The sequence below is a fragment of the Ylistrum balloti genome, unplaced genomic scaffold (assembly GCF_031769215.1).
Source record: "Ylistrum balloti isolate Yb309-2 unplaced genomic scaffold, AGI_CSIRO_Ybal_v1 Utg369738, whole genome shotgun sequence".
Classification (NCBI taxonomy): Eukaryota; Metazoa; Mollusca; class Bivalvia; order Pectinida; family Pectinidae; genus Ylistrum; species Ylistrum balloti.
This window is the reverse complement of record NW_026781949.1, coordinates 432,569-459,378: the sequence shown is the minus strand read 5'-3', so window position 1 is coordinate 459,378 and position 26,810 is coordinate 432,569.

Here is a 26,810-nt window from a genome sequence, read left to right as displayed (position 1 = left end):
GTAGATCATCAAGTCCTGGTGACGTCTCCGATTTCAATGCCGACAGAAACTTGAATACTTGTTGTTCATGCACGAGGAGGGAGGTAATTTCTGTGGTTACAGCTCTATTAGGAGTTTCTGGTATGTCATTCCTTCCCTCTGTTACAAACACATTACTGAAGAAGTTCGTAAGGACGTTTGCCTTTTCCTTATCTGTGGTAGCTTTAGAGGTGTTCTTGTTCTCTTGTATACTGTAAAGATCTCCAATACCAGTTTTTGTCATAGATTTGGAGTTGATATATCTCCAGATAGCTTTTGGATTTGTTTTTGGTTTCGTTGCAACGTTAAATTCAAACTATTTCCGAATATTGCAAGTGAGGTTTCTTACTTTGTTTCTCACCTTGTTGTATTCTTTTCTAACTTCCGGGTTCTGATTTCTGAATGCCTTCCTAGAAAGAGAGTGTTTTTTCCTGATTATTTCTATTGTAGATTTGTCTGCTGGGAAACTGTGTGTGTTGTTACTCCCTATTCTAACTGATTTGGTAGGGACAAACTTATCCTCTATATCCTTTATAATGGCTTTGATTTTTTCCCAGTTTACATTTACACTGTTCGATTAATTTCATGTTGTGTCTCAATCTATTCTATCGAGTATATTATTTATTTTTGAAAAAAATTGCCTTATCGTAACATTTATTAACCCTTTTCTGAATATTTTTTTTCAAAATTGCATTCCACACTAAAAGATAAGACACAGTGATCACTTTTTCCACGTAGGCTGAGATATTCAATGCTAGAACTGCTGTTTTCCTCATGTTACTACAAGATCTAATATATGCGGATTATCGCTGCCTCGCCATCTGGTTGGGTGAGCCACATGCTGGAAGAAGAAGTTGTCCTCAATTTTCTGTATGAATTTATATCGTTGAGAGTCAGTGCTGTTCTTAATGTATTTCATATATCCCAATTAATATTTGGGTAATCAAAATCACCCATTATAAGTATGTCCGAATAACCTTTACTGATACTTCATCTAATAGTATTTCTAAATTCTTATTGTTCTCTGTTGAACCCGAATCAGATCTATATATGAGACCTACAAGAAATTGCCTATTATTATTCAAATTAATTTCAACAAACAGATTCTCCTGGAAATCAGTTTCTATTTCTACTTCTTTAACCGATAGGTGATTGTTGCAACTCTTTAAACGCGTCTTTCGAGAAGTTTGAATATCATCTGCTTTGTCGCCATAGTTGTGAAATACTCGTCATTTTGACAATTACGGTGTATAACTAACAGCATCATATTCGTCACCAATTTACGAAACCCACATTGTTTATTGTGTTCATATTTGCTTATCAGAGAAGTGTAATTCTGCAGTAAAATGTTAACTATTTGAATTCGTAAAGGATTGTTACCTAACAGGATAAACTGCTGGCATCAAATATCCAATGGTATTGATGAAACAATTTAAATGACGGGTCGCACCATCGCAGAAAAATTATCAGATAATGCGCAATTTCTTTATTTAGTAGGGGCGCTTGAGTCTTGACTTGAATCTGGTTAGTTGATATGAAGCGTGAGTAATATATTCACTTGATCACTATTGATAATTTCCTTAAGAGTGAGATGAGCATGCGCTTATGCAATGGGGACAGCAAGCTAACCCATACTATTTTTTCCGTTCTATGTATCCTGTGTTGTGACTCTATATGTCTGATATCAGCATCTCTTATACAAATCAAGACAAAGGGGACAGATGTAAACCGTTGAATGTGGAATCAACTGAAACATACTAACACCATGTTTGGAAGACAGACATTTCAAATTATTGGATGATCGATGTAAGCACATGATGTAAGATAGTGCTTTATTTGTAGTATCTATTTGAAGTTTTGCACAGGCTCTGGCTGACTGACTATCAGTGATAAACGTCTCACAAATACAGGTATCTATGCTTAACGACAATCAGAAAAAAAACTTTCTCTGAAAAGACTTGAACTGCCATTCTATGGTAATCGATGTTCTGAGCATGAATCCCATTCCTCTCATTGTAAATGTTCTAATCTTATTAATCTATATAAAGTTCACCAATGATGTAGAAGCCCTTTAGTGACAAGAGTGTGTTAGGTGTTTGCCTTGGGCATGTGATTCTGAGGTAAATACTTGAACAGGGGGCTTTTTGAGCCTGTAAATTTCATGAGCCCTGCATTAGAGTTAAGGACTCGAGTGACGATTGAAATGTCCCGTCCTATACATATTTTATTTTCGAGTAGTTATGTTTAACACTTTTTCCCAGAATGAAATAAAATAGCAAAAGAAACATACTTTGAAAAATTCATTGATGGAGAAATTTATAGTTCTTTTTGCTTCAGTGGTTTTTGGAAATTTGGGGGAAAAAATGAAAAAAAAAATCCTTGCTAAATGAGTAGTAATTATAAGTTGTAAGAGAATCAATAAGACCAGCCGTATGCTGTAAAGTGCCATTGATATTCTATGATCCTAATTGTCCCTCAGTTGTGCCTGTAAAATGTAGATACTAAAATAGTGTGGTTATGGTTTATTATCTAGAACGAATTGGATTCGATTGTCTGGTAAAAGATCATTACTCCTGAACAAATCGGAAGACTTTTTGGACCTTACCAATTACTGCATTCAGTGTGAAAAATGATTAAATTTATTTTACTTAGAAAGCTTCACTAAATTTCCCTTACTATAGATTAAATTCACTAATGAATAAATTTACTTCAAGAATGTCTTCATATCAATATGATTGAAGCAACAATCGAGATATATTATTGTTGCACAAAACAATTAAGGCAATTTAAAAGGGTCTGAACTGAGACACAACATGGCCAGTTTATAATGGAGTCATTTATAGTAAAATTTAATTTAAGAGGTTACCTCTATTGAAATGATAAAAAAGTATACAAATTGTCTTTTTCAAACATTTACTAATTAAAAGGGAATGTAATAAGGAGTGTAAATTGTCTAATGTTATACCTGATGGGCTACTTAAACAGAGAACCTGACGTGGCCTTTCTAAATCGGTCATACACAAGATTACTTCAAAATTGTCGAAAAGGAAATTGGTGTAGTCAAGTGACAACAAAATGCCTTGCTGTGTATCTTTCTTATGGAAATAATCGACCCTACCGCAACGAGCTTGTTAATTCAATTCTACAAAAGTGCAATACTGAAATCAAACTAATCCGCGATATGGTACGTAAAAAACTCCTTGTAAATGTTCAGTCGTGAAAACTGTGTCGACTATATGTGTGGCAGTAGCCGAGACTGACGAGAATTACACTTCTTGTTGTCTCAAAGCAACAAATGTTTATTTCCATGAGTGATCAGATGTGCGACGGGAATGTCGCAAATCACTAGAAAAACTGAGCTCATTGTCCGCCATCGGCAAACGAAAATATTCGAGGCCGAGTCTGATTCTACATAATATCCTAACGACTCAACAGTATCACTACCTCGCCTACTAACACATTCTGAACAACCGTTTGTGAGATCAAGAAACAATTTCACTCATGGGTCTTATCTTGAGTTCACAGTTACCTATTTGCACGATCAACATCAGCAATATGCTGGCAATCAGCTCTAAACCTGTAGAGTATGTGAGCTTTATATTGTACATAAGTCTTTATCTAAACCAATTGAAGAGTTGCTTACGAAATGTTATTAGTTAATATTTTGTCAACCATGAATATGACGTACATCTAAAACAAATGAATTATTAACGATGATTGCATTTGAAGTTTTTCCAATAGCGTACCACTCAGTCTGTGGATGCTATATAGCAATTTGTGGTTCAGTGTGGCTGGGTAGGTTGCTGTGCTTTGTTCGGCAGCATGCTCCAGAATGATATCAGACCAAACCATCCTGAACAGTAGTCATTGCATGTTTTGCAACTAATTCCATTTCACAATACTTCGTCTATCAAGATTGGTAGTTCTTAAGGCATTTTCTTACAATTGTATCTGTTCTGTTTAGATATTGATGTTGTCAATTTATACGAAACCTGCCACATACCAAATGTAATGGCATCATCGGTGAACGTTTTCATTTTCCTCTAACAAAGTGGGAGGTATAGTCGGAGTTCTGTTCTGAATTAAATCATTGTGATAATGAATTCTTTGTGTTACCTCGCTTGATGTTTTCTAGGTTGAATTTACTTGTCACTAATCTAATAATACCTGTCTTTCGTCTGAAACCACCGTTGCTGGCTAAATTATTTTCTTACTGTGATTTCGGTGATGTGTTGGTACACTATCTTTACATTCAGGATGGAAGCAAAATCATTACCTCATACTGCTGTATAGTTTATTGACTTTATAAGTAGCTTGAGGAACAGGTAATTTCCGCCTTATTCAACAACATCTATGAGTTTCAAACCAGATATTTTGGAAAACGTTCTCCATATTTTAACGTAATTATTGCTTTCCGTCGACCCATCAATGTCCTTTTATTTAATGCCACACTGGTACTGCCGCAAATGGCAGCGTTCATCTGCAGCGTAAGGTGGTTTAGTTCAAACCAATTCGTTTTATGTAGAAGATATTTGTCGTCGACCTTTTGACCAGACTCGCTAAGTAGTGTTTACTTGTCATATAACTTACACTAAAAGGTCTCGACCGCGCATATCACTCTGAAAATGATTTCTTCCTCGTCGATTGATTCCGGATGCTATCGCACAAAAAACATCTTCATGGTCAACTTGTGCCATCAATAGGGTTGACTGAGTATTGCTTGTCAAAATTCATACAGCATGTTTTGCTTTATTACATCAATGAGAATCGTGGAAAAAGTCAAGGTAGGTACACTGTGAGATGACGAGAACAAACAATTACCCTGCAGCCATTCAACATCTTAACGCAATGCATTAAATTGAATAATAAAGATGTGAAAACTAGACGAATTTTGGGCCCAAACGAAGATAAGTGAAATTAGTACATCAGCTTGTCCGTCTTTGTTTTATTGTATATTGTTGAGGGAGAGAAGTTGTGAATAAGAAACTACGTATTATCTGATCCATATCCGGACACGGAAGGCTTATCAGACGGTTTGTGCAATGTCATTGTCTTGATAATATTCTGTTTACAAGGACACGCACGCCTCTTTAATACCGTCAGAGAGTATCGGCTTTCGCTGGTATTGGAATTAATCCATAAGATAGATTCTGTTTGCGATTCTGCTTACTTCAATATTTGGCCATAGGGCATCTAGATAGACATGGGCAGACGTGAAGTTGTCCTTAATCGTCTGAAAAATTGGTCTTTAGATTTACTCGAATAATGGCAGGTTCGGATATAACAAAACCACAAAATCTACTGAATTATGGGGCTATTGCACATACACATCTAGACATTTCTTCCGATTGCATTGAATTTGTCTTATTCATTTCCTAGAATTATCACAATCAGTATCACTGACGAGTCCGGAAAAGACACACACACAAAAAAAAACAAAAACAAAAACAAAAAACAAAACAAAAAACGATGTTTAATTCAATGCCGAATGTATCCCATCTAAATCTATATAAGCTGTTGTCCATTCACTTGTAATGAGAGTGGTTGTTTATTGTATGGACAATACTATACGTAATTAGTACTTCATTAAGCGTTACAACTGATACGTTGATAACTTTGTTTTTATTATGATTATTACCATTAGGTGTCGACAGAGTGCTAATAATAGTTTTAAGAAAGTGCTACGCGTGATTATGTCTCCCATTCGAATGGAAATGGATATACCGTATTACTACAGTAATGGTTTTCTGCTTCCTCTTGCTCTGGTTCTAATACATGGTCTTCTAATATTTCATGCCCAGATCATAACTTCTGAACAAATGAAGATATTTAGAAACCAAATACATACGTTAAACAGCCACAGGCGGGGTACAATGCAGTAACATGAGGTCGCTGTGACACCTCAACGATTAAATAAGTGCAAAAGGTTCACTATCACTAACATGACATGATTGTAGATCTGTTTTTAACCTAGCCATCTGTCATACAATTTGTCACTTGTCCACTCTCATTAAATATATTTTTGTACATTCACCATGTGCATGATTTTAAAAAAAAACACCACCACGTCGGGTCAAAACAAGATTGAAATACTATTCAACCCTAAGTTTTAAGTTCGTTACTTTTACAGAACACTCGAGTTCAAGGTCAATGATGATGGCAATTAATGCATACAAATTTTTATCTGTGATAGTATTTCAGTTTATAAGAGTTGTGATATGTTTTTTATGCTGTCTTAACCAATAATGACTTTGCTGTGTATCTGTCTTAACCAATAATGACTTTGCTGTGTATCTGTCTTAACCAACAATGACGTTGCTGTGTATCTGTCTTAACCAATGATGACTTTGCTGTGTATCTGTCTTAACCAATAATGACTTTGCTGTGTATCTGTTTTAACCAATGATGACTTTGCTGTGTATCTGTTTTAACCAACAATGACTTTGCTGTGTATCTGTCTTAACCAACAATGACTTTGCTGTGTATCTGTCTTAACCAACAATGACTTTGCTGTCTATCTGTTTTAACCAACAATGACAATGCAGTAACCAACATGACATTGCTGTGTATCTATCTTAACCAATGATGACTTTGCTTTAATGGAGCGTTGACTAATCTCACATGATACCAGAGCCAGTTTATGTGTACGACATTCTTCTAAATTTAAATTAATTCTCCATACAATAATTTTATTTCATTTTGTATTATTATTTTTTTATCTAAAAGTTTTTTCTGTATTTTTTTTTTTTTTTTTTTAGAAAACTCTATTCATTACACAGGCGATACTGTTAGTCTGATATGTTTGTTCAGAATATGATTCAGAACTATTGTTACTATACATACTTTTCCGTACTCTTGTTTTCTACAACGAAATCAACATGGACAGCAAACTGTGTGATAAGCGTGCTGATTTCAGCTTCCCTATGAGGATTATTCAATTTCTGGACAGCAATATCTCTGCATCCTTATAGGGAAGATTTATAGTCGCCTCAGATATATTATATTTTTTGTGTGACATTAAGTTGAACTTATTTGATGCTCGTTAGTTTGCCTTGTGGTTCCGTCGTATATATCTTGTCCTCATTTGAGAACGTGATATTACTTACTTGGATCGACCAAGATTTACATGGCGGTTGCTGTAGATGAAACAGAATGCACTTACTCTTCCGGAACATCTGGTCTTACTCTTCTTTCCTTTTTCCAGTCTGTTATATCCCATTCCTGGAAACTTTTGTACAATACTTAAGATAACAGGTGGTAGACACTGATAGTGGACTTTGAGTGACCGATGTTTGCTGTAACCAGGTTGCCACAATAGTGACATGATTCAGAAAAAGCACCGTGTTCTTGACGCTATTCTAAAATTCACAGATGTATAAAAATTACGAAATATATGTAATGTATTGGGCTACTGCACCTCCTCGTCCAGATTTCGACCTTTTTTGTCACATTGGATTTTCCTTAGTCGCCTCTAGGCTTCTAAGTTTAGGCCCTTAGCATCAATGACGACACCTAGAAGAACGAAACAGTTATATGACGCAGTTGAATTCATCGTTTGGCTGGAATGTATCTCACGATATATTATGGAAGGTGTTATTCACTTGTATGTCCTTTGTGCAATCTGATTTATTCAAACATGTATGTATGATTATTAGTTTATCTAACCATATCTAGGTGTGAGTGTGTCTTTTGATGTTGATTATGGTTATTTCTGTCGAAATTAAAGATACACAGTATGTCGTGTCTTCATCTATAAAATACAGTTGTTCATTAACTAAGATTAAGGTAGCTTAATTTAGAATGTTTTTGTTTTCTTGTAATTTCTTATTTTTCACGATTTTTTTGTACATGTACATAACACGGAAGAGATACGCACGCACGCATGCACAAACACCCTCTCACACACACAAACACACATAAGTCATCTGGATGACAACAGCGCCATCATCATCATCATTATATAAACAAAGCATCATCATATTTATTATAATGCAATCATCATCATCAACATCATCATCATCATCATCATCATCATCATCATCATCAATCTTTATTATAATGCAATCATCATCTTCATTATTATCGTCATCGTTATGTCTTTCTTCTATCTAACGCATCATTCATCATCATCCTTACAAAAAGAGAGAGAGAGAGAGAGGGGTGCTGGGCTAGAGGGGAGACTTAAGGAAAAAACAGGATCTAAAAGGAAGTGCAAAATCTAGAGAGAGAGAGAGAGAGAGAGAGAGAGAGAGAGAGAGAGAGAGAGAGAGAGAGAGAGAGAGAGCACATGAATAATGAGATAAATTGAATAGAATACAAAAGGTGAGCCTTACAGAAAATTCTAAGTCTGAAATTTCTAATAGTTTTTTTTCCATTTTTCCAGTCAGTATAACATTTCTGCTGTGCATTTTCCCCTTGGGTATTATCAATGTCTTTTTGACACATGCAATAATGTTTAATCAAATCAATTAAAGCAGCTGGAGTTAAGGTTTAATGTATACATCTTGTTTTGTATATATGAAATCTAATCATAATAAGAATTACATTATCTATCCTATTTCCTGTATCATTCTCATTATTTACAAATAAACAAAACAAAAAACTATTTTTTATTAAATGAGAATGGAATAAGAAGAACATCAAAAAAGTGTTTGCAAGCTTTCCAGAAAAGTCGGAGTTTCTTGACAGTCCCACAAAATATGAGTAATTGTTTCTTGCTCTAAGTTGCAAACCTACTTTAAATATGAATGAATTTGTTGTTAAAATATGTTGCACTACCCTATATCGGAACCATTGCAGTTTGGTGTTTCTAGCAACCTTGAAGGGACTATTGTAAATATCAGCCCAGATCAGCTCATCATCTTCAAAAGTTTTTTTTTCCCAATTTAATTCTACCTGTAGAAACACTAGCTTTCTTGACCATAAGATTACACAAGTCCTTACATCCTTTGGTTGTTTAATGAAAAAAGCAATATTAGTAGGAATGATAGGTAAATACTTTTTTTATCAAAGGCAACATTAGCTATCTGTAAATATGATTCAATGACAGAAATTACACCATGATATTGGAGAAAATTTGTATTAACTCTGTAAATCTCAGAAAATTCTTGAAATGAATAAAAAGACAGTGTGTTGAAATCTTTAATCAAATCATTAACGATTGTAACCCCCCTGTTGTACCAAGTCTTATAAAATTGTCTTTTTCCTAATAGTAAAATTTCTATTATACCACAAAGGCATTTTCAAATTATTTTTTTCCATTAATATCTTAACCCCCTCAGAATTGTTAAATCTTACTCTTGCTGAAAAGACATCCTTTCAAAATTTGTTTTTCACAATTATTCTGACACTCTTGAATATACCCTATACTATTTTTACACAGTTTGTGTAAATCAACATATGATTTGAAAATGAGTTACCACTTACTTGCTTCATGAAATAATGTTTATATCCAACCTAGTTTCAGTGAATCGTTGAACAGCCTTAAATTAACCACTTTTTGAGACTCCATTCGTAATAATTCTGGGTAGTTACATCTCTTTTCACTATGTCTACCTTACTATACCATAAACAGATTATAGGGAATAGAATTTGGATTTCTAGCAGAGAATTTATCCCTTCCCCACTGTAAATTCAATTCAGGTAACAAAGTATCATTACTCAAGCTTTCAATACCTATCCACACAACATGAGTTTAATCAATATTAAGTTTCAAACCAGATCTTTTTGCAAACTTACTTAGTTCAAATACAATTCTGAGCCATATAATATAAGAGAGGTGTCATCAGCATATTGCGTTATGAGAATAGGATAATGATTTACATCTATACCTTTAATCCTACCATTATTTCTAATCCTTAGTGTCTCAACACAAAAAATAAAAATATATGGGGCGATTGGATCGCCTTGGCGACAGCCTCTTTTAATATAAAAATGATGGCAGGTACCCCTGACTTACAGTTGCAGAAGCATCGGTGTATAGTAATTTAATCCAGTTTTGTATGTCTGGACAAAATTAAGATAACTCAAAACTTTACCAACAAATTTCCAAGATAACGAGTCAAAGGCTTTCTCAAAATCTAGCATTAACAACATTCCCGGAATATTTCTTTCTTCAATAAACTGCATGATATCATATACAAGTCTGGTATTCTCCCCAAAATAACGACCTGAAAGAATATAAGACTCTTTTCTATATGGGTATGTAGGAATGGGATATTCCACCCGAGGGGTCACAAAATATGGTAAAACCCGAGGCTTGCACGCAATAAAACAACACTTTTCTTTTTCGTATGTACTATTGCTCAATTTATAATGTATCATAAACATTTTTTACATCTTTGAACATGTTGGTCAAGTTATTAATACTACTTCACTGTCAATAGTAATCTTACAAATCTTACACATTTATGAATGGAATTCTTGGTTTGCTTGTGAGATGACGTCACTTACGTCACACATTTCGCGCCACACAGACAGGAGGAAAGTTAGTCACTGTCACTTTCAATCACACGTGGACGACGGCGGAAAGGCTGAGTCCCAGTTTGGTGATATTGATATTTATAGAACAGTTTTGTTTATACGAGCCTGCAAACAATGACTCCAATCGACTATGCGTGTTTGTGGATGAAGCGGTTGACGAGGACATAGTCGATGAGTGCGCGGGAAAAAACTATGAATTACTCCGCGCGCGAGGCTTTATTACACAGGCGCCTGTGTAATAAACGTCTATCATGACCATGTTTATTGCCCTGGATAGGCCTATCTGACACAGGTGGAAGACTATTTGATAGATCATATTCAATAATGGTATGGGTCTCCAATTCTTCAAAAATGCCTAGGTTTATCTCCCTTAGGAATACATGTAATAATACATTGTCTTTGAGTTACTGAAAGTAAACTTTTTTTTATCCACAGTTTAGAGATCTAACAATGCAAAAACCCAAGCTGCTTCCAAAAGCACTTTAACAATTCAACAGTATAACCATCTGTACCGGGACTTTTATTATTATTCATGTTTTTTTTAGGATTTTAGCTGCCTCATCTAATGTTATTATCCCTTCTAAGTTTTCTGCCTCAATACTGTCTAATTTTGGAACTTCAAAAGTGTCTAAAAAATCTGTTAAGTCAATATCTTCTATCCCATAGCTGTCATCATATTTTTCATAGTAAAAGCGAACATCCTCTAGAATATCATCCTGCTGTATTATTACATTATTCTACTTTTTTATCTTGGGGATTATTTTGGCAATAAAGTTTCTATTTTCTAAATTAAAAAAAATATTTGGTTGGTTTTTCTCCTTCCGGCCATCTTTTTCTTGATCTTATTATACTATCTTTAATTTTATTAACCCTAATGTTTTCTAAAAAATTTTTCTTCATTTCTAATTCATCGCTATCTACCTGCTCTAGTTCTTTCATGCATCGTATCCTTTTCTTCAGCATATCTTCACTTCTATTTTGTATTTTTTCTATAGGAGGAATAAGTTATTGTTCTTCCCCTAATTTCCATCAGTAATGTTTCAATAAACAGCTGATCATCAATAACAAACTCAATGTCTATGTCAGAAATACTATCTATTGTGTTTGTATTATAATCAGCTAATCATCATTAACAAACTCGATATATATGACAGAAATACTATCTATTGTGTTTGTATTATAAACAGCTGATCATCAATAACAAACTCAATGTCTATGTCAGAAATACTATCTATTGTCTTTGTATTATAAACAGCTGATCATCAATAACAAACTCAATGTCTATGTCAGAAATACTATCTATTGTCTTTGTATTATAAACAGCTGATCATCAATAACAAACTCAATCTCTATGTAAGAAATACTCTCTATTGTGTTTGTATTATAAATAGGAAGACAGTACTAAATTGTTGTATACATAATGACTTCTTTAACCAATTTAAGATATTAATAGAGATGAATCAAATTTCCATATGAACCATAATATATAATTTCTAAAGTAATATCAAGTTATTATATTAGTAAAATCTCGTATTTTGTATATAAGATAATATGAATATGAAGTTATATCCAAAACACGTATCGTTATTATGCCCAAAGACTTTAGGATGATTATATGTTTACATGGCAGACATACATGTTGCCTTTGGTAATTATGTCAAGTAAGCAGGTATAAAAGATATAAATATTACATTATTAATCTTATATATGTTTGACAAGTTAGACATGTGTTCAGGCAACCTTGATCATTCATCATTTTATGGATCACTCATCCTTGTTAGAAATGGTATATAAACCCTTTCTGTATCTTAGCACTGAGTCGGTCTACCGATACAGACAGAGATAGCTGTAACGAACGACGTCTCACGACCCGCTAGTGGCCGCACCGTGCGGACGTCAACTCTGTTGTTACAATAATAAAAGTGCCCAATGGGTTCGACTGCCGCTTTCGCTTGCACATTTCACAAACAAATTTCAACCAAGTACTGGCAATAATGACGAGAAGAATTAAAACAGATTCAACAATTTATTATATATTTTACAAGAGTAAAGTTTAGCATGAAAGACATTTAACCGGCTCAGTGAGTGTTTTTAATTAACCCTAACAATGTACAGAAGCCACCTGAAATAAACAAACTTTTACCTAAACTAACTATCAGGCAGGAACCAATGTCGTGGTTGTCGAAATTCTCTAGCTAAATTAACTCTCGGCCCACGGAATCTGACACCGTTCCTCGGAGCGAGTCTCAAACCTCGCCGAACGGACAAATCTCCGCCACGTGACCGACTCCAAATTTACAAAGTCCAACTCAACACTACCGCCTTCTCCTACGTTCGTCTTGGCGAGGGGGCACACAAAATCAGCCTCACCGAACGAGAGAAAACTACTCCCCGAGAATACCAATTCTCGAATTATCAACTATTTAACAAAATTTCAACAGCCAGCGAACGTTCCCCTCAATCACGACACGAGGTTCCAGCCAAAAAAAAAGTCCGCATAAGTCGAAAAATATACCAAAATACACGGTCGGAAATCAAACATATCGGGTTGTAGGTGGCAACTGATGTTTAGTAAACCATTTTAGGGAAGAGATGGGCGCTGACAACACAAAAATCTAACAGATTACCCTGCCCGAATTTCAATACCGACCTAACGTGTCTTGGCCTCCAAAGGAAGAGGCTGTGACGTCACTTTTTCTCCCAGAGTTCCTCGCTTCCTCGGACAGGGTTGTACTAATACCGGGAAAAACGACACGAAGCGACCCACGCGTCGCTACATAACACAATATGGTACGTATCTCAACACTTACATCGATAAACAATATGTGGCTCCTGGACTCCCGAGGGCGTCCAGAGCGACGTGGCTAGTCTGGAGATCTGCCCAGCACCCAGGGGTATCCCTAGTTTTATTGCCCTACACACTCACTCTCGCAGGACTTCCTCGCCTGTCACACCTGGACACGTACACGTCTCAAGACAACACAATATAAGGACAGACACTGACAATACCTTACAGGTAGCACACCAAATAAGGACATACACATAAATACACGGATAGTAACGAATACCAATTAGACAGGACGTTTACAGACACTTACTCCTATTTACCCTGTGACACAGACAAAGGCTTTCAATGATTTTCAAAAACAAATCTCTAGCTTTCCGATTATTAACATTCTTATGACTTCTGTCATATTCTAACTCTGGATTTAGGACTATTTCAAAATCTCCACATATGATAAACTTTTCATTACCAAAGTCATCAATTGTGTCAACTTAAAGAGCCAGACCCACTCCTCGACCGATATTATTTTATATTAAAAAATCATTATTTTCTATTTTTCTCTGGTAGTAAAAGTTCTGACAAACCTTGTAATACCACAATGTTAAAGTAAATCGCAACCAATCTGACATAATAAATAATTTATAATTATGCAAAATGGAAGTCCTTCCCTCTGACGCATGCGCAAAGAACTGTTGTTACGTTACGGAATTAACGTACAACAAATAAAACCCAAAAGCTCGGTTAAAATTCAACGATTTAATAACACCAAATAAATTCTATGCAGTAAAATTACAAATATTGTGATGGTGTACAGAGCTAGCTACTAATTAACCAAAAGTCAGAACTTATCTTTCCGTGGAAATCCTCCAACTCTAGAAGAATTCACAATAGATTGTCCAAAAAACAGGGTAACCGAAGAATAATCCCAGATTGGTTTACTCGCTTGGTATACTTAAGTGCAAGTCCACAAGGCACTATCACTTAATCACTGTAAAAGTCCGCACATCACAGACTGAAGTCTCAAGGTAAGCTCACTCAAGGTGTTAATACTTCAAAAGGCTGCTCAGGCTCAGCTCCATCATGTTTTTATACACTAAATGTTTCTAGAAAGTTCTTTTCTAGATGATTCTAGACTAGCAGGTACCTAACTTGTTTACATGTGCCTCTGGAAACTTTCGGAAACACCCAGGTCATTCTAATGACCGAGCTTCCTTGATTTAGAAACTTCCGGAAACATACAGATCATTCTAGAAACCGAGCTTTCTAGAAAAATCTGCCTAGCACTCTCTACATATATTGTGATGGAAACACAGCACATCTGAATTTAGATTAATACACAACATTTATACATAACACTGTAAATAAATTTGCCGTCTTCCAACATTGCATAAAGCGTGCGAGGGAAGCGGGGAAGAAAACGTGTTTTGACGAACTCTGAGGCGAAAAGAAGCAATATGGCTCGTTTATACTCTGTATCTCTTTCTAGTGCAGTATCACTCTAAATTCATATTCATAAATACTCTTATCATCGAATATTCGCTTTAGATAAATCTATTTCGCGATGTTATATATGTTCGTTACCGTATCGTAGCCCCCATTTGAGGGCCTCTTTGCAATTAATCGTAGTTTTTCTCGTAATCTGCACGTTTTTGTGTCATATCTAAGCATTGAAAGATGTGATCATTACATACGTTAGATGATTTCTATACAGGATAATAGAGTATTGATTGCATTTATCGGTAAAATCTCTTTACAAGCGATGTCACATGGACGTACTACTCTCCTTTTCCTCCATTTCTATTTTGGTTCTGACCGCGTCTGAAAGTATCACGTGACTTTTCCTCATCAATATTCATATCCTGGTGTTGATTAATGAGACTAATTCCGGCAACGATATCTCCAGTACCCTTTCAATTTCAAGTTCGAAAATGTATACAAGTCCTATTTATATATTATCTATTAGTATGCAACAACATTTCCAGTCAACAAAATATAAAAAGATATCTATAACGGAGTGGGTCTGGCTCTTTAAATATAAAAGCTTGGCGTGTCTGTATATGGACCATAGAGACTAATGTGTTGTTTGTGCATTCTATTAAAACATCAAGAGCCAAGAAAAGGCCTTCTTTTCTTTATTTACCTTCATTTCACAATTATTATTAATCATAGCAGCGATCCCTCTACAGTTCGACTTATAAGTGTTGAAATAAGAGCCGAAACCCCATTCGTTTCTGAGAAAGGTTTGGGTATTTTCAGTAAAATGATAATCTTGTAAACAGTAAATACACTATCTCTTAGATTTTAAGTAAGAGAAAACTTCTTTTCTTTAAGTTAAATCCCCGAGACCCTGGCAGTTAGCGGACAGAATAGATACCCCTTCCATCACGTTCTCAACACACAAAAACATATATTCTGACCCAGCAGCAGAGGACATAGATAGAACAGATACGAGAAGCAAAGCTATGGAAATAAAAAACATGTCTGTTAGATCAAAGTCAAACACAACTGTCTACTCACGCACACATACATTTAACAATCATGTACTACTGGAAGTGCGAACTCATGTGAACGGGCGGCTACAGTATGAAAACCGGAAGTAGTATACTAATAATTGCACACCACGCACATTTATATTGTCAGGAATTTACGTCGTAAAAAAAGAGAGCATTCAATCCGGAATGCCGGAGAGTTCAAATAAATTGGTATTTAAACTTATCTCGATGTACTTGAAATTGACCTGTCATCAACGAAGTGATAACCATTCAGATATAGAAAAAATAACGATAGAAATGTACTTGGGAAAGAGAAAATGACTCACCGGTATATATGCATTTTCCTTTATATTCCACACCGCCAAAGAAAAATCACACATTCAGAAAACATGACATAAAATCCTAATTTTCACACAACTCTGATCGATAAACCAGAGAATGTCAATCCCAGGCGGTACAATCATGTACCCGAGTCCTTTATCAATCACTTCATAGAAATAGGATACATATTTTCACTTATTTGATTCAAACATGAGTTCACAAATGGTCAAAGCTAATCATACTGAAATAGATGTCATCTGCTAAATATTGGTCCGTTATTTCCGTATCAAATCGAAGTCTGCGTTTGTGGCCGTTTTCAAAGTCACAAAAGTTTTCCGTCAACGCTGTACGAGTGTTTCACACTCCTAAATTTATATGCTTGCCTCAAAATGTCCTGGCTCCTCTTGGTTAAGTCCTCGAAAACAATAAACTTCGCTCCTTTCAGTTTCCGCCGATTGCTAGGAATCTGTGTTTTTTTCCTTCTGTGGGTAAATTTACAGATTATAGTCCGTGACTTGTCTTTGCTGTATCTACCCAGCTCATGTGCAATGTCTATATCACTTTCCTCAATTTCCACTTGGAGAGATTTTCTGGCAGAGTTCACAAATTCCCTACACTCTCCCCGACCGATTCTCGTTCAGCATCATCCAGTCCAGCAATCCCGATGGAATTCTTTCTTCCAACTCGTTAAGTTTGAAGTCTTAAGAAGCGTTGAACATCTCCGTGTCTCTCGCGTGGTCTTCAAGTTGCTGCACACTTTCCTTCAGGATCTCATTCTCCTTTTCCAAGTCAAACATTTTCCCCTCTAGCTGTTCAACAAGAATCCTGTTCTCTTCTCTAATGTTCTCTCTTAGCCTTTCAAGCAGCATTTTATTCATTATTTTATCCATGTCCGTCTTTGTCACCAGTGCTGAGATCAGGTCAAAAACAATATTAACCTTGTCCTTCTCTGCTGATTCAATCTGAACATCTACATGTTTACTTTTGGCTCCAGTCTTCCCACTACCTACACTAGTCCTCTGACTCGGCATGCTTATCGAATGCATAATTTACAATATTTATATGACCGTAGATATAGGTATGTAATGAAAGTGCATTGGTGAATGATGTGTGTGGAGAATGAGAGCCCTGATACGTGAGGACATATTTGTACTGTAACGTTTGAAATCCGAAAAGAAAAATCTTAAACAAGTAAGGGTCATTTTTTTCTCCAGAGTCATGGATAACTGGAGCATCGAATGGGACACATAAACATATAAACACTTCCTCATAAAACATCCTTTACTTCAGCTGACTTTAACTCTGATCAGCCAAACTGATGTAGTTAGTTACGTGATCAATGTTATTTCCCACCATTAGTGTCAAGGAAGTTCCAGACTCAAGTCTTCGTCAGAACTCTGTAGGGTTAGCTTATGACCTTCAATCAGCTGTTAATAATGGTTTGGATTTTGAACTTCACTTTCGAGTCAAATAATTTTACCAGATAAGCAAAACATGAAAATAATGTTTACTGCATCCTGAAATTACCTTTCTTGTGACATGACCTATCGCACAAAACCAAACGTAACATATTTGCTGAAAATAGTTTCACCAAAACTTTCAAACATATTATATATTCTGTATTTTGATAATTATAGACCCACATTATTTCCATTCCTGTATTTCTATATTGCAAAACATACAACAAATTGGTTCACTCTGTCTACCTATAGGTTGATATTAACACGTGTCTAAATGCACCTAACATTACAGATATATTGGTTGGTATCTGACGATAACTCTTCTAGAAATATATATTATTTCACAATTTCTTCTTCAATCCATTAGTGACAGGGAAAAATATCTGTCACTTGCTATCTAAAAGATTGCACTAAATAAATTTTAAACAAATTAAGTAGTACACACATTAGCGTCAGATATTTAAATGAAATTAATTTTACATTTTTGCCTACTTCTAGGATTTGACAGTTAATGATAACCATGTATTTTCTGAAGGACTGTGGGGTGTCCTGTCATAGGATTTTTATTTTCCTCAATCAACTTCTTGATTTATGCTTCTTATATCCTTGTCTTGAAGGCATAAATGCTGTATGATACAGTCCAATTCATTAATCTGTATCAAACTCAATTTAACAACAAATTCGTATGGCACTTGCTATTTACTAGTGTATTTTCTTTTCCTAATAGATGACTTTACAATGAACTAGTAATGTGTTTTGCTTAGTCAAAGTGCGTGATTCAGAGAAATGCAGAGAAGCGATCACTTGATATATCTGGGTTAAACCAGTTTATTTACTTCCTCCGAATTAGAAATTTCCTTTCTATAACAACCATTGCTATCCAGCTTCTTTTTAATCGACATTTATTTGCTAGGAAGTCATAAAGCGTTCAGAATGAGAAATTGATGTAAAAAAGGCTGTAAACTTGTTTTAATGGCATGATCACATGTATGGAGGATTTCTCCTCATTAGATTGCATTTAAATAAATAACTTACCATTTTACTGTCAGCAAGCTTAAGTTGTCTACTACACCGTACATTTTAACACAGAATAGCAACATACAGAACAGAAGAGTGTTCATAATTAAGATATATCCTCAGATGGGTTTCTTGTCAAAATTAGTCTTGATTAAAGACTTAATAATATCCAACAATGGGGTCTGAAGCTCTGTTTTAGTATGATTAAATTTGAATGTAGAATGTCAATATGTCATACTGTATGTAACCACACAATTACACATGTATACCAAGATACAAACATCGTCATTGATTTTTCTGAATATCGATTTGGTTTCTTAATGGCGATAAACGATTCTGATGACGACTGAGCTTTTGGTGATGAGAAAGATATATTTGCCACATTATTTTAGGCTGTGTGCAACGTGTTCAGAGGTGTGCAATATTTCTGATTTCAAATATCACAAAATGATAGAGATAAATGCAGAAATTGCAAATGGTTCATACTATTTGAAGTAGCAAATAATAGGTCGGAGACAATCATAACAATTACAAATATCAACAAGAGTGCCGTGGACACAATATACGCCGCCATAAAATATAAAGATCAAGATGAAATGGCATAAATCTTACGAAAATCAATGAACCGTAAAATCGCCCCCTCATGCACATCGAACCATTGTCGTAGTGAAATTGAGCAAGTTTCGTGAAAATCTGATGATTATTTTAGGAGTTGCGTTCACAAGGCTCCACTATGAGCAAGCTACAGATACAAATTTGAAAATGACATAAATCTTACAAAAATCAACGAACCAAAAAATCGCCCTTTCATGCACATCTACCCATTGTATTAGTGACATGGAGCAAGTTTCACGAAAATCTAATGATGATTTTAGGAGGAGTTGAGTTCACAAGAAATGGACGTACGGCCGGACGCGCAGACGGACGGACGGAGAAGATGACGCCAATATACGACCGCTTCCAGCGGCGTATAAAATGCAATCTCAGGTGGAAAGCATGAACATATAATGACACTTTTGAAATATAATTGATTTTAAATGCACGTTTGAGCGAATATTAAGTATAATCCCGTTTTGTCTCAACTCTATCAAATACAGACCATCCACAGGACTGAATACATAAAAATATTTAGATGTGATGATAACTTTTGAAATATGATATATACACATATATATATATATCAATTGCCAATTGTTATAAGGATCAATTATATACGAAGTCTATAAATATCTCAAATATAAGAATATCATATTCCAATGGAGTTTATATAACGTTCATAGTGTTGTCTTAATGTAATCGCTACAACAGCTGAATTTCCATGAATCAAGGACTTCTCTTCCCTCAGCGTGTCTCTGCTTTATGTTATATATAAGGAGTGCATCCCTTATTATTCATACTGCTAATCTACGAGAGTTTTTCGTGATCGGCCAAACACGTCGAGCGGCTCAGTCCACTTTAAACTGCTGAAGTATTTGCTTATTTGTTTATCTCTAGATGAACATCCAGGGTGTTTTTTTAATTGAGTAATCTCTTAATGTATTCCATGTCACAAACATCATTAACAAATGAAGTGAAGTCTCTTACTCAAAAGCAAATTCATATGTTGGTCCATCATATCATCTTCACGGCAAACAAAACTCGCTTGATGACATGTAGAACCAACAGCTTTTAAAATCCATCTTCCAGTTGTGTGTCCGATGCTTTACAGACTGGGATTTCTGGGCCTTCTGATAAAAACTATAAACACCTAGCCTAAAATTGATATCGTGTTTCACCTCGTCGCATGTCTGCTGAATTTGAAATTTGAGTAATGTTGTCACCATTGACAATAGGTCTCCGCCTGGATATTATTTTATTCGGGGAAACAACCGTTAAAAGTAAGCTGCGTATTACAAGAACGCGGGGGCCATGATGTTGCCAGTGGGTTTTAAATGGGGGTTGGCATCTCCTGTCAGCACTGTAATACCGTCTGCTTTATTTCCGCTATCACAAGAGCTTTCATATGACGGACAATGAATGATTGGAAGCTATTTCTGTGTTAGTGGCATTGATTTATTAATTCAATTTCTGAAATACTGTACATGAATAAATACTGTCACTATCACTACATGGCGTTCGTTGTTTACATTAACCTTCGATTCATTGTACAATAAACTGGCGCGTTATTTACTTTGTTTATATGGAAACTGTAAATACGAAGCTGTGGCTAGATATAAGATATTTATGGTTTTTTGACACTGGGAACCGTGGATATGGATCGTAATTTTTTTTTCTTCCTGTATACTTTACCTCGTTTTTACGTGCCAAGAGGGTTAGAACCACCGTTTATAGAAAATTGAATCCCCTTCATCCAAGGATAGTTAAAGACCAAATTTAGACGATATAATGTCATTTCTAGAGAAAATGATTTCAATTTTTTTTCTCTATAGAGCCCAACTTCCCAGGTTCAAGATCGACAGGTTATGCAAAATTGATTTTTCTGCCCTTCTCTCAATGTTTTTTTGTCAAAATACCTTCATTGTATCGTATTTGAAAAAAAAATTCCACCAAACGTTTACACAAAATTAAATTCAAAATAGTTTAAATGACTGCTCAAATACTAATCGGCATCTGACAATAACCCCGAACAATCCAGGACGACAATATATGGTCAGGCTGTCAAAGCGTTTTAAGTGTGTTCGAATGAAGCCATTCATTGGACCGGTTTTATAGCAAAAAAATGTCAAACATTAAAACATTCTTAAACGGGAGATTCATAGTCATGATAACTGGCCAGTATATGAAAGGATACAATTTGTATTTACATGGATAAACTTTGTCAGCTTCCAGAGTCAAATAAAACGTTAAACGATTTTTCAATGAACAAGAGGCTCAGATGGTGATAGTTGGCAAGTAGCATGCTTCATTTCTGAAATACAATAATAGGAGTTATTTTAACACAAAAGTACAGCCAAAAGGTTTCATTTCGTATTTGGCTCTGTGTCACAATCTGCTTTGCAATTACACACGTGTGATGTTAAAGCTAAAAGCTAACTTTTCGCTGCCATAAAAGCAAACAGTTCAACTGAAAAAGATTTTTGACATTTTCGATTCCAAGTGAATCATCCTGCAGTTACAAAATATAGCTTTATTTTCGCTAGAAATAGTGTTAAGAAATATCGGTATCCATATATCTCCTTAATCAATAAACAATATCAATTAATAATGTTCTCGCATTTAACCTGATGACAATATACCTGTACAGTGCATACGTATACTGCCCAGAAAATGTGGAAAGATACAGTATAACTCGATCTGCCTATAAACATAATTTGTATTCGAATCAATACATTTTATCTAAGGCACCGATTACTGGATTCGCCAGTCTGATCCCTTATCTTTTTATGATGTGACAGTTACAAACATTTCTGTTGTTTATAAAGCTCTGTACAATTGGGCCATTTTACCATATTAGAAATATCACCTATTATCGAAAGATCAATATTCATGTATTACTGTGGTGAACAAGTGATCAGAATAGGAAAGGTAATCTATCGACCGCAACACCATACTGATGATGCTGACAAATTTAGTACATGATGAATGCTTTGTCTGATGTACATGCTGAATAACATTGAATGTGCAAATAAAAATAAGAGACCCAAGGGGCCTGCATCGCCCATCTTGTATTCAATGTTCATCAAAGAATAAAAAAAATAAAACGTTAATCACAAATAATTCAATAAATACACCAATGACATTCAAAGTGAGCACATCGAATCAATTTTAACCAATTCTCACAGCAACCAACTTCTAATTGTCTCTGAACAGTGACACCATTGACCTGGGTTTAAGATAAATGTCAATTTTTTTCTCGAAATTTGAGGTGTTTTCCCAGAAACAAGTTTCCACCAATTATTCCTTTTTCTATTACTTCTGGTTTACTAGGAGAAGTCTTACAGGGTTTTTGATCCTTGTGACCTGGAGTTTGTCGGACTTCATCCCAGATTAAATATCAGGCTTCTATTGGTTAGTCAGAAGTACTTTTAAGATTTATCAAATCTGATACTGTTACCTTGAATATGTGTCGCAAAATTTGTAGGACGTTATCATATTAATTTATCATCAAAATACCATGTTTCTGTGCCTTTTGGCTAGTCAGAAGTTATTCAAAGGTTTCAACAAAATTGACCCCATGATCTTGAATCATTTTTTGGCAAACTTTGTCGTTCTTCGTCCCATCAACCATATGCCATTACATTTTGTGGGTTGATTATTGAGTGAAGCGCACTTGAATCGAAGTGCAAGATGAGCTAAAAATCGAAAAAAGAGAGAATTATGCTAAGTATATTCCATGTCGATATGAAATAAATAAATGATGAATACACTGGGCTTTTAAGATATCTCGTGAAAAAAATTGTGTACATGAAACTTTTAATAATGGTATGAGATACATTTCAATCTGGGTTACCAACGTTTCAAAGCATTCATAATGGTGTTGGTGTTTTCCCCTTTGAAATGATCAAATTCCAAGTGTTCAATAACAACACTAGAAATAGAAATTGGTAAGTGGTAAACAAGTGCTGGACATTTAATTCACTCATGTTATATCTTTCCTGGGTTATCGGAAAGTCCAAAGAATCAAGTTAGCAAATCGAAGGATTTCTTTCACTATATTTCCACCGATTGAGCTTCACACACATTTGTAGTAACATTGTTTACTTCATGGTGTCATCAAACGATTGTTCAGTATCGATGAAACATGCTTGCGATTTAATCCGATCAGAGACGAACAACCGACAGTATTATCTGGTCATCATTCAATATCCACCAAACGAATTGTGAATACCTTAGAATGACAAAAACTTAATTCAATGCACAAAAGTGTTCGCATTGCTTCTATTCAAAGCAGTATGGTAAGAGCAGAATTATTAAACAGTTGTATTTGTATGTGCCGCATATGAATATGTGTAAATCTGCATCATATAGCTGTTTCTGAGAATGTTATCTAGCCTTTTGGGTGGAAATCAACAAACTGTGTTTATTTAACCTATTTCACGATTAATACTCGGATGGTTAAAGTGGTAATTGTATTTCATATGTCAGCTGATATTTACGACACGACCAAATGTATCTCTGCGTTTTTAATCAAGCCAGCAACAGTTTACAGCTTCTTATGTTTCGGTTTTACAACCATGTCGTGATACTGGAATGCTCAGCATATAGATTCATAGTTTTCATGGTTTACATACAAGGACGGAAAAATCTGTATGATCAAATATATTTCTGAAAAAGTAGCTTTAGTCACATATGGCGTACGTTAGGCCAGCTTGTAAACTTTCTACATGGACACATTTTGTATCTTTCATTCATGCTAAAACAATTTCCAAACACTTGGAATGTAGAAGCTTTGTCAAATATCTTTTCTTCGGAAGATGTGTCACAACTATACACACTATCTGACCAGGTATGCAGGTGCAATATGAGGTCATATAAGGACTAAAAAAGAGGCAACGATCAAGATCCCAAGCGTTAAAGCGGACACAAATACACATTTATAGAGTGTGGTCAAAACACCTCCGATAAGCAGAAAGCTCTATTACGAACATGTGGTAAAGCAAACCATAATATTGACTACTCCGATGTCCTTCACACATGGTAAACACTCTAGTTTTGCAAAGAGTGCTTCACAAAAACAAAAACAAAATCAAACACAAAAACAAAACCAAAAAACAAAAAAAAACAAAACAAAAAACAAAACAAAAACAAACTAAAAACAACCATGGAAATTCAATAAAACTAAGGCAAACTATTACCACAAGAAAGATTTACACGGAGACTCCTTAACGAGACCAGGTGATCCGGTAGAGTAAATGTTTTCAGCTTCATCGACGACACTCATCAAATAAATCGTCATCAATCCGGTTCAGTAATGTCAAGTTTTAAAATGAAAACAAAGAATATAACCACGAGATCGGTCCCCTCTGTTCATAGTTGGATGGTGTTCAACAGTATTAATTAGGTAGAAAGTGTGTTGTTAGTTATAATTTTGTGCTTAGTTGATGATAATTCAGTTTTCATGCTCTGTATATAGTTATTTGTGGAGTTTCTTTGTGCTGTCCTATTGTAAATGTTGCAACATTAGTATATTGGGAGTCTGATTGTTATTTCCTTTAATTGCTATGAACAATTTTCGAAATGATATCGGGATACTGAAGTGAAGACATAAATCACTGAAAACAGTAATACGTCTCGTTCGGAATAAGATACACCGGTTTGTAAAGATATACTTAAAAGAAACATGCAAATGACTGAGTTAGAATATTCGTCGAATGTACGAAAGTGTGCAGTAAACTGTATTTCTGACACATTTTGCTCACGTTAAGTGATTATGTAATTTTTTTAAATGATGACGTATAATTAACGGTTAATACGTATTGATACGAATAACAAATTATACAAATACAGTAGTGATTGAGGTTTAAAGTATGAATTATAATATTCTTATAATGAATTATAATTCATACTAGCTTAGTATTGTCACGAACGATGTATACCCATTAATACGATGGCATCAAAATAACAAAAGTTGTTGATATGCTTGCATAAAGCTGGGTATATATTTTCTCAATCTTTTACCAACTTGGATTTATTTCAATTATGAATTAAAGTCCAGTCAGATAAATTGATGATTCTTGAATTCTGTGAGCAATGCAAACTGGGATATGTTTATATGTTAATTATATTGTAATTAAAAAAAATAACATATCTAAAATGGTATATAACGCATATATTTACCGTCAGCTTGGAAACATGCAAAGGAAATTATTTTAGATTCTCAGATAATCCTTTTTTGTGACTAAACAGGAGTAAGTGTACAATAAATATTCCTGGTTATTGTAACCATTTCCTTTTGTATGTTTTTACTGGGGTGAATTTTTAAGGCACCAATAAACCTTTCAAAACAGTGAATGGGACGACGAGCACACGTTACTGTTTATCAGGAAGCTACCAATTTTAGTATTTATATCAAAATGTAGCAATGCCTCATATACATGTAATTTGTTTTTTTCTGAATACAGTCTATGATATATCCATGTGGAGACATTCAAGCATGAATAATAGTGTGTTATTTAAACAAAGCATCAGGGGACGAATTGTGTGATGTTTAGAACTGTTTAATAGTATACATACCTCTCTCGACGAGCGTCTAATAGCGTCAACGTTGCATTTCTGTTTGGCGAAAAGTAATGAAAAGGACAAATTCATAATGTCTCGTACTCAAATATAGCTTGCGTAAATCCATGTGTTACCGATCGAAAACTGGAGCTGCTGGCGTTTGGTCGTTTTCTTTGCGGCTATCCACACTGTATGTACCATATTAATCTCTTCCATCTTTAAAACTCTCCTCGTGCTGTGCCAATCGTCAAGCCCTGCTTGCAGGAAACGCATTGTTGAGAATTACACTCATTCACAAAATTATTCCTTCCCAGTGAGAGTGGTTATGTCTGCTTGCAAAATATCACCATGAAAGGTTACCCTGATGGCATGGTTTTAAGCTCTAAAACGAGGACACAAAAAATGTGCAACGCATCACCACTGATTTCTTTTGAATGGGATTAAAGTATTGTAATTTAATAGCTATAAAAAGTATACATATTCAGGCTAACACTTACTGTTATATGGATTCCTTATAAAACCTCAGATGTTATCGTGGAGGCGACTGCAACATCATCGACTGGGTCTATGGATCAACTGTTGGAAGAAAAAAACATCGAGAAAAAAATACACATTTTTATGGCCATAGGATGAACGATGTGATATGTTCAAGACTTTATTTAAATTGTGAAATAGGCAAATATCTTTAAGATTTTTTTTACTTTTAAATATTGTTCTGACAATTTGACAACTGACTTTCATTTTTGTCTATTCATCAAATAGTGAACTGTTGTTAAGATTGAGGTATTTGCTTCCTTATAAAAAACGAAACATTCGAAAGCTCGCAACAATTACTTTCAATGATTGTTTGTGCTAAAAAATCTTCTTAAGTAATTCCTGATGTCCTTTCAATTCATATGTTTTAGGTCTCGCAAGACCCTTAATTACCTGTTAGCTGTTTCTTGTGTGTTTTGAATCATCTGCAGCCAGGTTTGATAAAAACCATCCTGTACTATTATGTTGACCGTATGATTTACATCACAATATTTAATTGATGTATCTATAATCGACGATAGCATATACAACATTCAACTTCAC